Raw genomic sequence first — 16,071 nt, forward strand, 5'->3', positions numbered from 1 at the left:
CTTTGTACTTTTTTCATAATTTAGTTCACATCCCGCGACCCGACCCCGGATAAGCGGACGAAAATGAGGTGAGATCCATAATTATTATTTGAACTTAATTTGGTAGAATCAGCTTTGTGAGTCTTGATCTTAAATGGCGGCGGGCGCCACTCGGGGTCTTATAGGGGCTTACCCTCCTCCGTTGTTTTGTTTGGCCCCCTTTTGGACAAACAACTAGTTATTGTGAGCGAACGAGTAACATAGTAACAAAATATTTATGGTAAGGCTCTGATCAATACATATAGGCTAATCTTTTACTAATGAAACTGTAGCTTGTTGTTATTAAACCTTTCTGAAGCTATTGCATGGTTAAATAAATACATTTTATTTCATAAAGAAGTTGCAGTGAGTTGCAATTTACTGCAAAAAATTACTTCATCCAAGGATGTGCGTGTCGTAGAATTATGATTTAATGATGAGACAATTTAACAGAATTATAAAAATAAGAGAAGAGAATAAGAGAATGTCTCATAGGTTGATGCCTTGACAGAGTACATCAACATTAATTAAATATTCTGTTTTTATACATTTGTTTATATTCACCTTTCGAAAAATGTGTTTTTCTATTCCTACATTTTAGTAGAAGGTGTGAAGATAGTTTGAACAAACACGAGGTATTCAGGGCAACTGACCATCTTAAGGAAGTCACCAAGTGCTTCCAAGACATCACTTCAAAAACACACCAGCTGTCTGCGACCAAAGGCACAGCATGATGCCAGATGGCTGTCTGCACCCTAGAAAGAACCTCACTTGTCTTGTTATAAAGGTATGCGTAAGATATATAACAGTTGGTGCTGCATACATTTGATGTAGCAGGCTAAGATAGCTTTCAGATTAACCCAGAACTCTGACCCAAGCGAGCACTTCCATGGACTGTCAGGAATTTCGATTTCAGAACAGTTTATTTCAATCTCGAGGAACAAGTTCACTCAATATCTGATAGGTAGAACCTGAAAATGTCTCCAGGCAGTTGAATTGATACCTTTAGAGAAACCTTTTTTTTTTTTTTACAATTGACCACTGCTGGCTGACTTTCTGGTTGCCAGTCATGGGCTAACAGATCCCATGAGTGATTGAAACAATAATAAAGCGTGAGAAAGAGAAACAACCAGATCTGAGCTTGTCTGACATCCGGCTTTAGATGAGTAATCTTAAAATAAAATTTCCGTGACTAGGTTTTTGGCATTCCTCAAATCGCTTTTTGTTTGACAGTGCATTAATCCCATAATAATGTAGGCAATAGTATTGACAGTATTATAATTGACATCACCTGTATCATTTTTTGTATCATTTCTATTTTCATTATTTAGTAGGCCTACTTTAGTTTGGCACATCAAGTCATCAGGCCTCACCTTTTCCCTGCCCAGTTTGCAGATCCGGCAGAACTGCCTAAAGCAGGGATGCATTTAAAAGTTGCATTGGATTTTTGGAATAACAATGCAATTAACTAACAATGCATAAAAAGCTTTTTGAATCTGACAGAAGTTTTCATTTCAAATCTCCAGAGCAACTCGAGACTGAGTCTCCATTCTCAAGCTCTGCCTATTGATTCACCTCCAAGTATGAAGTGTGCTTCTGCATACCCAACACGAATCAAATGCTATGGCATCAATAGCATTATGCTAATTGGTGTTCACTTGATTCTATTCTGTGTATAATGGGATCTGCTACACTTTGAGTCAATCAGAAGCCCCGCACAGCTGCACGGACGTGGAGAGGTTAATTGGGATGAAGTGTGCATGATAAAGTGTGGCTGACGGAAGTACAGACATCTCTGGTTCTTTTCAACAGCTGTTAATCCCAGCCCACAGCCCTTTTTATCCCACAAGCCATTCTCAGTTTGATATTGGATGCCTGTTTTCAATATGCCCTTTTTGTCCTGCATTTAAACCAGCTGAGCTAATTTATAAGGCGGACAATTAAATCGGCCATAATACTAATAATCCCCTTTCCTAATAAATAAATATATATTATGTCATTCGTAAGGTTTATGTTGAGGGGGCTGTCGATACGCTGACTCGTACATCACCATGTGTGTGGGACAGCCTGCCGGTTCAGCAGGAGCATCCAAGGTTACGCAGCGGGATATGCCAATAATCGTGAAAGATGAGAGACCGAGAGGGGGTCGATGCAAAGCAGAAGTAAAAAAAGAAAGGAAAGCAAGGAAGGGAAGGCAGGGAACAACAAACAGGGCCCAGCCAGACACAGGAAGGAAGTCAGTGTGTGGATCGCTGGTGGCTCAACTTCACACAAAGCCATACAGGCCCCCTCAGTAACCTGAGGCCGGGGAAGGAGCAGGAGGAGGACAATGTTTTTGCTGGACTGGAAACATAAACTGGAGGCGGCCGATCCAGTTTACCAGGAACACCAGGATCACTAGGAACGCCAGGATCACTAGGAACACCAGGAACATCAGGATCACCAGGAACATCAGGATCACCAGGAAGGCAGTATCTTGGTAGGTAAATAAAATCGGAATGCTAAAGGATAATAATTTTATATCTATACTTATTTGAAACACAAATACCATATTACCAATGACAGGTTCCTATATGCACAGCTAATAGTTTACTGAAAGTAATACTGCCATAATTAGACATTTCCTCCCAAGTTTTCATATCAACAGAGTCTTTCGACAAGCGCCACAAGATAATTCGACAGCACTTTGCTGTCACTCAAACACACAAAAAAAGCAGAGCTTCACTGAAGTGTCGAAGACACTCAGGGGCTGAATCTGGGACAGAGAGAGAGGTGTTGAACACAGAACGACCTGGGGGAAATGGACGGAGAAAAATGAGGAATGAGAAGGACATGGGGGAAGAGGGAGTGGAACGGAGGGCAGTCGCTGAGTAACGGCAGAACCAAGACATCTGGAGAGCAAAGGATGAGCTGATGCAGGAGGAGCAGAGCTGTACCCCTGGCACACACATTCTACCAAGTCAACTGTGTGTGTGTGTGTGTGTGTGTGTGTGTGTGTGTGTGTGTGTGTGTGTGTGTGTGTGTGTGTGTGTGTGTGTGTGTGTGTGTGTGTGTGTGTGTGTGTGTGTGTGTGTGTGTGTGTGAGAGAGAGAATCTGTGTATCTGTAGGGCTGTGGGTGTGTGTTAGATAGAATGTGTGTGAGAGAGAAAGCGTGAGAATGTGTGTGTGCGTGTGTGTGTCACATCTGGTGTTTTGGCAGATCCTCGGTGCTCAGCTGTCTCTTATTCTTATTGTGTGTGTGTGTGTGTGTGTGTGTGTGTGTGTGTGTGTGTGTGTGTGTGTGTGTGTGTGTGTGTGTGTGTGTGTGTGTGTGTGTCTGTGTGACAACTGTGTGTGAGGACTAATGCATGCATGTGGGGGCCCTGACACGCGTCAGACATCACCGGGCCTGACAGATACTCCGGTGCTGAACTCTGACCTTTAGCCGCCAAATGCATTCATCCCATCCTTCCAAGTTTTATTCCTCCCACAACTCAGACTTATACTTCTCCATTACTAGGAAGTGCCCCAACTTATTGAGTTAACCTAATAAATGACTTATCCAACCGGTTCGGTGGCAGAGGATGTCCAGGCGGCTGCTGCTGCACGTCTCTGGTCGGGGCCATGCAATAAAAGGCGATGGGGCTTGTTTTTATGAGTGGGTAAATTCCTTTTGTGCCAGAAGCAGCTCCTGCCATCATCAAATAAACCTGTGTGCTATGGGGGCAGCCAAGCGCCATGCCACCCTTTATTAAGAAGTCGGGAGGGGGAAAAAACATAATAATAGGGAGCATGAAATTCAGGTGAACTTTGGGAGTGACCAAGCAATGAGTCATTCTAAAACACACACACACACACACAGCTTTTATGAAGTATATAGACTGAAATGTGATAACTGCACACACACATATTCTATGCATACACAGAGGTGCTCCATGGATTCACGATGAAGGTAAGAACCGAGCACTTCCATTTGCTTAATAAAGAGGCCCATAAATACTCACCCGATGGAGGAGGACGGCACATGTGTGCTCAATTTCGTTCGCCTGGCTGAGTGTATGGCAGCACCGATCAATATCTGTTCACACGGTGCACAGACGGCGGCGGGGGAAGCTGTAGTAGGGGTTGTTTAATCAAGGCCTGCGGCGTTAAATAAGGTCAGAGGAACCGCATCACGGTACAGCCCATCCTCCTTGGCAACAGCGCAGACGTCAATAAAAACAAGAATTATATGGTTATTACTGTTTATTCAGTGATGTGTTCAGTTCTAGCCGGAGGTTTCCCATTCTGCCGGAACTTATAACAGTCTGTCTTCGAGAAAGTTAACGAATAGGTAAGTGAGTAAATACTCATAAATCTCCAGAGGGGAAATTCGGTGGCCACAACAGCAATGGGTTGAAAGGAAAGAGAAGGACACAAATACAAATAAAATAAATAAAGGAATAATAATATTAGCGTAACAGAGAATACCGTTGAACCGGAGCTGAACTGGTTAATTATTCATGATGGTCTCCAGCCTTGAAGGTGGTGCTGGTGGTGTGGTTGGTGTGGATCGCTCTCCTCTTACCCATCAGTTTTCTGACATCCAGCATTCATCATCCAGGCCCCAAAACGACAGGAGAACACTGGCTGTGAGTGTTAATGCCGTGCTCAGAATGCAGGGCAGTGGGCAATGGAGACACGCAATCGATATGAGAAGGCTATGAAGCAGCTTGTGCCCCAAAGGGTGCACAGGAACTGTTTGATGCTGTTCATGGAGAACACCAAAAAAACACATTCGAATGTCGCCTGTGAATTGAGCTGAATTGTGGTTTTGTTGTGAATGAGCTTCAGTTGGTTAGAGCACGGAGCTTTGGCTCTGATGGTGAACGCTAGGCATATCTGTTACCTATGTGTGTGTGTTTGTGTGCATGTGTGTGTATTGTTCTACTGCTGTGACCCACTGCCTGTCTATCTCCCTGGCCCCTTCTGCCTTTGTGCACTGTGCTATTATACCTGTCTCTCCCTGTGTTCCCTTATACGGCGTTGCTGAGTACAGAAACCTTTTTCTATCTGGCAAGCTAGCTTAACCTGGACCATGCTTGCTCCCACAGAACACATTGACATCCACACTTATACATACAAATACACACGCCGAAACTCAAAAACACACATCCCCAAATGTGTGCACACACCCACACCCACACACATCCACATTTTAACACACACACACACACACACACACACACGCGCACACACACACACACACACACACACACACACACACACACACACACACACACACACACACACACACACACACACACACACATCTTGCCTGTTAGTAAAAGCACCAGACTGTCAAGACACAGAATAAATGGACTGTAAGGGGACAGAAGAAGCAGGAAATCAGGGGCAATTGCTCTATAAAACAAGCGTTGAGACAAGAGAATAGGGTCTGGCTGAATAGACATGCCTTTCAAAACAAATTCACATCCTCCCTCCCTCGCTTTATCTCTTTCTGTCTGGCCCAATTCCATTTCCAACCTCCCTCCCCCCTCTTGTTTCCGACAAGATATTCCCATCAAATTGTATTTTTGACATACCCTAACATATATATTTGTTCTCCTTCCCTTTGTCTTTCTCTTTACCCTTCTGTTGGCTTATTCCTCATGTCTTCATTAGCTCCTTCCTTCCTTCCGTCGTCATCGTATACATTATTTTTGTCTCCCGGTCCCGGAATCTTGTTATGCCTCCTCCACCCTACGTCTTCTCCAGGCCATCAAACTGCAGTATTAAATATCTAACCCTGTGGGAGAAGCCATTTTCAATTTCATCATTGGTCTTCTTCACAGAATGATTTAGCCCCAAGTAGAGTATTCCTAAAGTTAATTAAGCCGCTTGTTTCAGTCTCTAAACTAAGTCGGGCAGTCTTGTAGAGTTTTATTACTGAATCTACAGAGACAAGGCAAATTTGCCTCCTTGTTCAACTAGTCAGCCCCGGGCTAGAAAAAGGAAGGGTTCTCTCGAAGATGAACAGCCCAGATATTCTGCTCACTCTCAATTCAACTTTATTCGTTGAAGACGTTCATTCTCTTCATATATCATTGCTAATTGATACATACGATAAGACAAATATTTTGTGTCTCTTGGAATTCGTTTTTTATTGATTTGACATAAATGCAATGAGATCCCTGTGTGCGCATTTAGTATTTTTGTTTGGCCTTGCCAATGTTTGCTGAACAGTTATGTGTGACGTTTAGCTTTCTTGACATTACTGCATAGATGTGCTTCTAAAATTAGACTTTTAGCAGTTTAGCTACATCATATTATTATATAAAAAAGTGCATTGCACTGTGAGGCTCCTCACTGTGTTTACCTGTATCAACGTCAAACATGTGTGAACTTCTGTTTCCCCCAGGATACCAGCTTTTATGTGGTTGTTGTTTATCCTAGTTGTCAATGACACTTTGTGTTGCCTAATGCGTTTCCCAGGGCTTAAGCTGCACCTAGAAGCGTCCAAGCTGTTTTCTGAGGTGTTCATTTGAATGCAGTGGGTTAGTAAAAGATTCAGGATGAAGGTGATTGCATTTGAATGAGCCCAGTTTTGACATGGCAGCTGGTGTGGATTCTGGCTCTGGGGTTTAACCCCAAAGGAAGAGGGAGCAAGGTGTGCTGCTGAGATGTTTGCACGTGTATTGAACAACATCTCACACAGCAAAACCCCTCCGTTCCCTTGAAAGGATTTTTATAACATTAAGCATAACATCCACGATTACACCAGCCCTAGTACTGCTGGTAACATGGCTTTCATCTCCCATTTCTGAAAGGCAAACTACATGCTCTACTTCGCATCTGTTACCTTGAAAGAAACAGCAAACACATAATCAGGTTTTTTGAAAAAAACCTCAAATCTGAATTTGAAGCCACATTTCACATATCTGCAGAAGCTACCGGAATTTTTTTTATCTTGATGGAAAAGTAGAATCTAAGGGTATTAAAGAGGGCGTATCAAATCCCATTGATGTTGTTTTTTAGCTCCCCTTATCAGGCTAGCAAGCCTTTGCGACAGCTTAGCATTGTTGCTAGTGCTCGCCGCGACCTTCCACGAACAGCGTCTCCCTGTGGTTCTAACGGCCGACCTGAGTCCAACCCGCAGTGGAGAGGACAAAACGTGTGAGGAGATGACTGTGATTCAGCTCCTTTGACCCACCAACTCTCCCACGCCCTGCGCTATGCGGTGTCCTTCAAAAAACAGAGCTGAGGTCCACCTTCTGGGCATTTCTTTGTTCACATCGCTGCCAATGTTTGTAGCAAAGGCCCAGTTGGCAGACAGACAGTTAGCTATTTGGGGAAGCATGAATTAAGGCCTTTGTTTATACATTTTGTGTCATTAGGTTATATCAGGATCCCTTTTATTTCCTCATTGGATTTCATGGATGAAATGGAGTGAATACTGGGGTCCTGAGCAGCCTGTTGAAATGGTACTGTCTAATTACACAAATTCCTGTTCATTGGTCGTTTGGTGTCTGTGTGTCTGTGCGTATGTGTGTGTGTGTGTGTGTTTGTCTGTGTGTGTGTGTGTGTGTGTGTGTGTGTGTGTGTGTGTGTGTGTGTGTGTGTGTGTGTGTGTGTGTGTGTGTGTGTGTGTGTGTGTGTGTGTGTGTGTGTGTGTGTGTGTGTGTGTGGCCATCTGCCAAAGGGAAACAGGAAGGATATAATTTGCATTTGGGAGTACTTTGGTCACTACAGTCCTGTAATCATATGGCCACTCTCACTGGCTGCCCTCAGATTACCATCCCCTATGAGTCCTGTGTCTGTCCCGTCTGTGTGTGTAATATTTAAGTGAGCGAGAGAGAGAGAGAGAGAGAGAGAGAGAGAGAGAGAGAGAGAGAGAGAGAGAGAGAGAGAGAGAGAGAGGTGAGAGGGGATGAGAGACAGAGAGAGCAAAACAGATACAGACACAGATATAGAGAAGAGAGAGAGAAAGGATAAAGAGAGAAAGGATAAAGAGAGAGAGAGATAGAGAGAGAGAGAGAGAGAGAGAGAGAGAGAGAGAGAGAGAGAGAGAGAGAGAGAGAGAGAGAGAGAGAGAGAGAGAGAGAGAGAGAGAGAGAGAGAGAGAGAGAGAGAGAGAGAGAGGATAAAGAGAGAGAACAAGAGAGAGGTGAGAAAGAGAGAGACAGAGAGACAGAGAGTTTCCTGAGGGCCAGATGGCTGCTATAGCTAAAGGAATTAGAGGGATGGATATCAGACAGTTTTCCTTATCCTTCGATTAAAGAAGGCCTCTGACACACACACACACACACACACGCACGCACGCACACACGCACACACGCACGCGCGCGCATGCACACGCACACAGGGGCTGATCATGCCTTACTTAAAGATTAATTAATTTTCTTTCTATCGTTCTTCAACCTGAAAGTAATGCAAAATCCTCGCGTGAGAGGAATTTATTTTCTGCTCTTCTGCGTTCATACGCTGAGCTCCAGAGCTCAGACGGAGAGGTGGAGAGAGATAGCTCAGGGTCACTGCCACGGTCAACCGTGTCAGCTGATACCGAGGACAAGTGAATTTAATTTAGCAGAGAATCACTAGAATACTTAATATGCATTTGACATGTGGCTCCCCTTCAGACAAAATCCTATATTTTAATCCAAGTCTAGGGCTTAATCACTATTATCACTACTAGCACACTACTACTACTACCACATGCTACAAGAATGTGAATGGTAATAAGAGTTTGACTTCAGTAGACAGACTGATTCGAGGACAGTGTGCCACATAGCTTAGCAAATACGCATGCACACCAAGAATGGGAGAAAGCGAGTAAGATAGCGATGGAGAAAATAATTCTGAGAGAAAAGAGGATTATGTAAAACGGCAAATGTTCCACTCACACACACACACACACACACACACACACACTGTCTGTCAGTAAAGTTTGGAAAGTTATAATGAAAGATGACAGTCAAATCCTGTGTGAATGTGTGTGTGTGTGTGTGTGTGTGTGTGTGTGTGTGTGTGTGTGTGTGTGTGTGTGTGTGTGTGTGTGTGTGTGTGTGTGTGTGTGTGTGTGTGTGTGTGTGTGTGTGTGTGTGTGTGAGGCAGATTGTATCTGTGATACTTTATATTCTTATCTATTTTACCAAGAAACAGATTTGAGTCATTTCAAAAAAATAACTCTAAAAGATAAAAACCCTTGACCCAAACATTAACACTAACACAGACATGAGCGCGAGCGCGCGCGCGCACACACACACACACACACACACACACACACACACACACACACACACACACACACACACACACACACACACACACACACACACACACGACCAGGGCCTTAGGCTACATCGTCTGTATATTTTCACTAACTCCATGTTCACTTCTCTTCAGCATCTCTGCTGTTGGGTTCCCAGAAAGAGGCCTCTAAACACAGGCTTATGACGCACACAAGAGCCAATCTACCATCTCTTCACTGTCAGAAATGCAGTCCAAAACCGAGGCCTATCGATTGTTGCACAGTAATATTTGTACTGCTTGTAATAACACAGCCCAGGGGAACAGATAAATGAGGGACACACACACATACACTCACACATACAGGCTAGATAGTATGTATTAAAAGATAACAACATGTGCATGAAAACATACAGAAACAGACACACACACACACACACACACACACACACACACACACACACACACACACACACACACACACACACACACACAAAAACATATATAAGATATAATTTGTTTTCTGTAATCCTTGTTGTTGTTTTAACATTCATGGAGGAAAGCTGAAGCAATACGATATGTTAGAACAAAATACTTTGTATTCCTGTTGACAGCACCACACTGACATGAGGTCTCCTATAAAAGAAAACTGATTACAAATCACTGCATTCGATGTCTGTGTGCAGGTATTCTGTATAATGTGTATTGTATATTGTAATGTGTATTAACATTGTGAGCTGAACACACGAAAACAGACAGAGTTGGCCCTAAAGTGTCACCTAGTGTGATATTACCGACAGAAAGGGAGGACAGGAGGGACTGTGAGCCGCAAATATTGACAACAAACAACAGTAATAGAGAATAACAAACAACGGCAAACGATAGAGCGAAGCGAGGTGAGGGGAGGCGGCGAGGAGGTCAGTGGAATACGGCGCTACAGCCAACTTAATATTCAACGTGTGTGCACACAGCGCCAGAAGGAGGTGGAGGTATCCGCAAATCGCCGTGGACGAATGACGGCTCGACCGCGGCGAAGCCCTGCAGCGGGGACCGGGGCGGTGGCGTCACGCGCCTCGCAGCGATGTTGAGGCGCATTACGTCAATCCACTTTAATTCAAATGTACAGTGATTGAGGGGCTCACGCTCCACCCTCTATCAGCCTGTGCAAATCTGATTGCACCCCCGGTTATTAGTGCACACGCACACGCACACACCCCGCACGCGTGCCCACGCATATGCGAATTAGGTACACTTGGAACACACACACACACACACACACACACACACACACACACACACACACACACACACACACACACACACACACACACACACACACACACACACAAAGCCTGTAGTGACAGCCTAGCCATAATTTGTCCAAATGTCTCGGCTTTCATCCCTTCCCCTCACATTTCCACTCTTCTTCCATTCCATCCATCTGTATACTGACATCCTCTCTCCTCTCCTACACCTCCCCTCCTAGTGGTCATCAACTCATCCCTCTCCCCAAAAGTTCTCTGCCGCACAGCCTTCTTCTCAGCCACTCCTTTCATCGTACCCCCTCACCGTTGCCCTCTCTCGTCCTCACCGTCACGCCTGCCCCTTCGTGGAGGACTTGTCACTCTCTTCATTCCGTACCAATCCGTCTTCCCTCTCACCTGTTTCATCATCTCCCCTCCTCTCGCATGCTCCCTTATTGCACCCCTATCTCCGCATGGGGTGACTCCTGTGAGATAATCCAGGTGATAGACGATTCATGTGCTCTTCTTTGTCAGTTCTGCTGCCTTTGAGGAATAGACAGACTGGACATGAGAGAGCAAGGGAGGGAGAAAGAGGGAGCTTGAGATGGACAGAGAAAGACAGACAGGCCTACTAAGTGAGACACTCAGAGACTAAAAGATGGGGAGAAAGTACAAATCTAGTACTATTGGTAAATTGCTAATTAGAGTCTTTTAATTATCCTGTGTTGCACTGATCAACCCATAAAGCGATAAGGATTATCTAGTTTCCTTAATTATTCCTTAATCTTCATACACTGCTAATTGCCTTTTAACAATGTTTCAACAACAGTGAATACTCTGTTGCTTGTTTAGTTTTCTCATTACACACACACACAGACAACCACAGACACACAATTCATCACAGATAAAGGTTACAATTGTTGAGGCAGGGATCGAGTAGCTAAGGAAGAAAGTGAGGACAGATGAAGACTGAGAGGCTGAGAATGACCTAAAATAGCCTGTTGGCCTCATCATTATTCACCTGGGTGAGGTTTGGGCCCTGCACCTCGCGTTTAACCAGGCTGGGACAGGATAGCTTGACAGGGGGAGTCTGATTGATTGTGCAGAAAAAGGAGAAGAAGAGAAGGGTTACCATGGGGACAAGCCGAGGACCGGTAATTGGTGATAAACCCAGAGGGAGGGGCTGAGGGGGGGGGGGGGGGGGGGTGAGCAGCCAGACGAGGAGAAAAGGCCGCTGTCTCTGAGCTGGAAGAGCACTGGAAGACTTCAACACTTGGTGTGTGACAGAGATAGATAGAGGAGAGAGAGAGAGAGAGAGAGAGAGAGAGAGAGAGAGAGAGGATGAAGGGAGAGGGGGAAGAGAGAGATAAAGAGAGAGAATAAGGAGAGATAGAGCTGGAAGAGAGAGAGAATGGAGGAGAGGGAGGGATAAAGGGAGAGAGGTGCAAGAGAGAGAACGGAGGAGATGGAGGGCTAAAGAGAGAGAGGTCGAAGAGCGAGTGTACGTGCAACTCCAGGCCAGTGTATAAGTGCTTGCTCGTGTGCCGGAGGTAAGTGAAAATGAAGTGCTGATGAAACTAATTAAAGCAGACTGTGTGGCTCCGCCGCCCGAGGAAGGGTGTTGCTCGGTGCGACACTGGAGGCACCGCATGTATTTAGTGACGGACGCGCGGCCATCCTCCCTGACCTCTGTGACGGCAGGAGTTGTGACTCCGAGGTTTCAGGCTATCCGCTACAGAACATCACACCTACACTATTGTACTAGCGTTAGTCAAAGTTGTTTGCAATGTCTGTGTGTGTGTGTGTGTGTGTACGTGTGCGCTTGTGTGTGTTTCGCAATTTTGAAAACATCCAGGGTTGTGAAAAGGGTTTGTATTAATGTCCAAGTTCAATGGAATAAATGGAATATGAGGCCTTGCGTTTTAAAGGCTGGAATATAAGAAACAAAAACCCTGTACACATAGTACATAAAGGGCAGTAGGCAGTATAAATCGTGAATAGCTTGCAGGTATTTATATCTCTTACGTAATTGTTGGGAGAAGCTTACGGTAGTTTGAAGGAAGTACATTTCCATCCTAAATTTTTTACAGATCTCAACAAAAATATATCTGATCTCAAGCCATGTATCGCTAGACCCTGTAATGCTGTACATCTTCATGCACTGATTTTGAACGGGTAACATAGCTCTTGTAGTCTATCAGCAAGCTGCTGTATAATAAGCAAGCTGTATAATAAGGGGCTGATGTACGGGCGCTCAGTCGTGTATCCTGCTTTGATTAAATTCTGTGAAAAAGACACAGTATGTTGGGGCCTCTAATCAAATGGATTGGAAATCAAATTTGGAAAAGAGAAGAAAAACTATTTGTGGACCAAAAGGCCCAACCCACGAAGATTGAGGTCCATAATAATATTATTTATCAACATTGATTTTATCAATAATAATTATACTATGTTTGTTCTCATCCTTTGCTATTCTGAAGTCATGAAATTCATATTTTTATTGAGTGAAAAAAGTCTAAACAAAATCAGCGTACAAGATATTTGTAATAGCTTGCAGGGTTGCTCTGTTCCAATCCCCGCTAACCTTATGTTGCTCAGTCATTTCAGATTCATGCATGGTGATCGTTGGTAAAAAGTTATATCTTTTTTCTCATTACCTCCACCATCTGTTTACGTTGACCCCCTCCCTATAGGAGGACACTGTTGGTGGTGCTTCTGATTCAGACTGATAGGCCAGTTTCTTTATTTGAATATTATCTTTTTCTAGCACAACAGCCACATCATTTCATTTTTTTGCAAATTCGGGGCCCAAAACTGCAAGCACAGAGATACTTATGCCGCTTACGCACTCAAAAATCCCTAATACCCTCCTAATTTTTTAAATGTCCAAAGGCAGTACTTGCAGAATTTTATCTGACTGTAAAAAAGCATCCGACTTAAGCTGAGAAATGTCACCAAACCATGGCATGCAGTATAACATTTAAAAAGTAAAAACTTTTTTACATTAAAAATAACTTGCGAGTCGTAAGTAGATCACCATCAAATCAGACACGCTCATTTAATAAATAAAGGATATGAGGCTGGGTAATCAGAGGCAAAGTATCATGACTATCCTAATTTGGGTGACTTTGAGCTTTTGTACTAGAAACACGCTAACAAAATCCCTCATCTGTTGATTCATCCGATGATGAGCCGCCAAATTGTTTTTTTTATATCCTCAAAGTGAGTAAAAGGGATTTCCATACCCAACTCCCTAAGCTCCACTCTCGCTGAAATACAGCCTCACCCTAGAAGCTTACACAACTGCTGTGGTGACCTATATGGTAAAGGCCACCTAAGCTGTGTGTGTGTGTTAAAGCAGGCTGTACTCTTATGCAGTAAGAAATTGTCCCCTGGTGGTTTCCCCTGCATGCGTGTGTGTCTGTGAAGGTCTCCCGTGTATGTGGGCCTTGCGGGTGCTCTCCGGTGTGTATCTTGGAGGTAAAGGGTGACCCGGATGTGTCAACCTTGTTTAGAAGCATGAACGCCGAGCTGGTGCACCACTGTGACTCAGGCGGGCGTTTAAACCTCCTCGGGGCCCCCACCCCTGTCCCCGCACTGTTGCGCCTGCCAGCGCGCGTGACTTTTATCTTTTTTTCATCCTTTTTTCCCTCCGAGCCATTCCGAAGGCCTGTTGTATAGTTGTAGCATGAAATTGGGATGAAACTTTACAAGCTGGTAAAAAAAACAAAGAAGACTTGTGCTCTGTTCGCGTGCGTCATGAGCATGTCAGATTCCTGCCTGGGTAAGTAGCACAGCTAATTGTTTTGAAGCTACCCTTCAGGTCCGACACCAACTGGGCCCTAAGTTTGCTTAGATATGATTGCTTTACGGGCATACATAAAACAACAAAAGCATGAATGCATACATTCTCCTGCTGGATTCATTGCGTTGTTAGGCGTAGAGAGACGATAAACACTGTAAAATGGGATTGACACAATAATCGAGTATGGGCAGTACCGAAATGAATATCTTATTTTTATGTTTAATATGAATGTAAATAAAGGTCAATGGTATTTGACTATTTGAGGACAGGAAGAGGGAGCCAAATGTTGACTAATTAAACAGCTGTTTAATTAGTGAACTGTAACTGTAACTGTAACTAGACAACAAAGCACAGCTAACAGTCAAGGTGCACCAACCATTGATTACAAGTCCTGCATCAAATCTGAATTTATTCACTACGTACAAACATATCAAAGAAGAAAAGTACACTTTGACAACAAAGGTAAGGTGTGCAATTTTGAGACAAATCAATCAAATATATATTTAAACATATTTGAGGTGCGTTTGTGCGAATGTAGAGAGAAGAAATGGATGCATAGGGCTCTGTAACAGTGAGCTGCAGAACATGCAGTCCTTCGATGGCCTTTCGTGTCACTGCATCGAAAGGCATCTCGAAACGAGCGTGAGGGCTGGGCGACAACGGGGGGGGCGGGGGGGGGAGTAATCCAAAGCACACTCGTTCTGCCTTTTTTTTTATATTGATGAATCACTTCTATTTAGTGTGCAGCACGATGCCAGCACGTCCTCCTCACACAGTCTTGTTAAATGTCCTCCACTGACATAAACACGCTCTGAATCCCGAAGCAGTCGACACAGATGAGATGATTATTGGACGATTGGTCTATGCAGTGTATGGTGAACAGAAGGGACACGTTAATGAGGTGAGACCTGATCTATGGTCTGCATCTCCTGGACGTCCTTCTCTTGTGTCCCTATTTAGACCCGAGGCCTCCTTACGACAGAACGCCCGTCCGGACCATTGCTCTCTACTTGGTGTTCCGGCAACGACACGGAACAGCTCTTCTCGCAGTCACGGAAATACAACGAAAACCATGGCACAAGAGCAGTACAATACGACCAAAAAACAATGTTAAATCTGAAAGGTCTACATCTGGATTTTTGAATAATAACATCTATTTCAAAGACTATGAAAGGCAGCCTTCAAAGAGTTAGAAACATCTAAGCTAGCGCTTCAGAAACTTGACTTCATCGGTTCATAAAAATATACCACAAGGGGTTAGATAGCTCCCCTGTTCCATCACACAATGTAAGGCAGTGAGGCAACATTTAATGGTCTGCTGGAAGGATTCATGAAGTTAAGGAGTGATATACGCCCCCCAATCCGACCTGCCGTGATTGCAGGGTGCCATTTTGGATGGGCATTGGGTTCCTCTCCTTTACAATGCACCATTTAGTAGGTCCTTTTCTTCCACATGATCCGGGTTGCTTGTTTATCTGTAGAATTTGAATCCATTCAAGATGACGGCAGTGTCAAATATCAGTGTCTGTACTGGCTCACAGTCTAGAATCCATAGTCGCAGAATGATGATGACGACATCAGAACCTTTGGAAGGCATCAGATGAGGTTGATTGTCTCCACTGTGGAACACAAAGACAGAGCAGGGGATTTGTGTCGCATTACAAATCCACAGAATCACAGTTCCATAATTCAGACCAACTCTTAAGAGTTTTGATTGTATATATTGGCTGCTGTTGCCAAGTTATCTCCAAAAGGTGTTTCTCTGTAATGAGTGTTGGAAGAGACAGTAGGCTTTT

General features: G+C 44.0%; 1 protein-coding gene across 4 annotated transcripts in view; it reads right to left on the reverse strand.

Annotated features, from left to right (window-relative positions):
- Positions 1-14,474: 14,474 nt before the first annotated feature.
- The window catches only part of arap1 (ArfGAP with RhoGAP domain, ankyrin repeat and PH domain 1), a 41,776-nt gene continuing 40,179 nt past the window's right edge, over positions 14,475-16,071 (reverse strand). For all 4 annotated transcript variants that reach the window (XM_030381882.1, XM_030381881.1, XM_030381884.1 and 1 more), the window contains one exon: positions 14,475-15,894. The gene's annotated coding sequence lies outside the window, so the exon portion shown is untranslated. The remainder of the gene's footprint in view (positions 15,895-16,071) is intronic.

The sequence above is a fragment of the Gadus morhua genome, chromosome 16 (genome assembly GCF_902167405.1).
Source record: "Gadus morhua chromosome 16, gadMor3.0, whole genome shotgun sequence".
Classification (NCBI taxonomy): Eukaryota; Metazoa; Chordata; class Actinopteri; order Gadiformes; family Gadidae; genus Gadus; species Gadus morhua.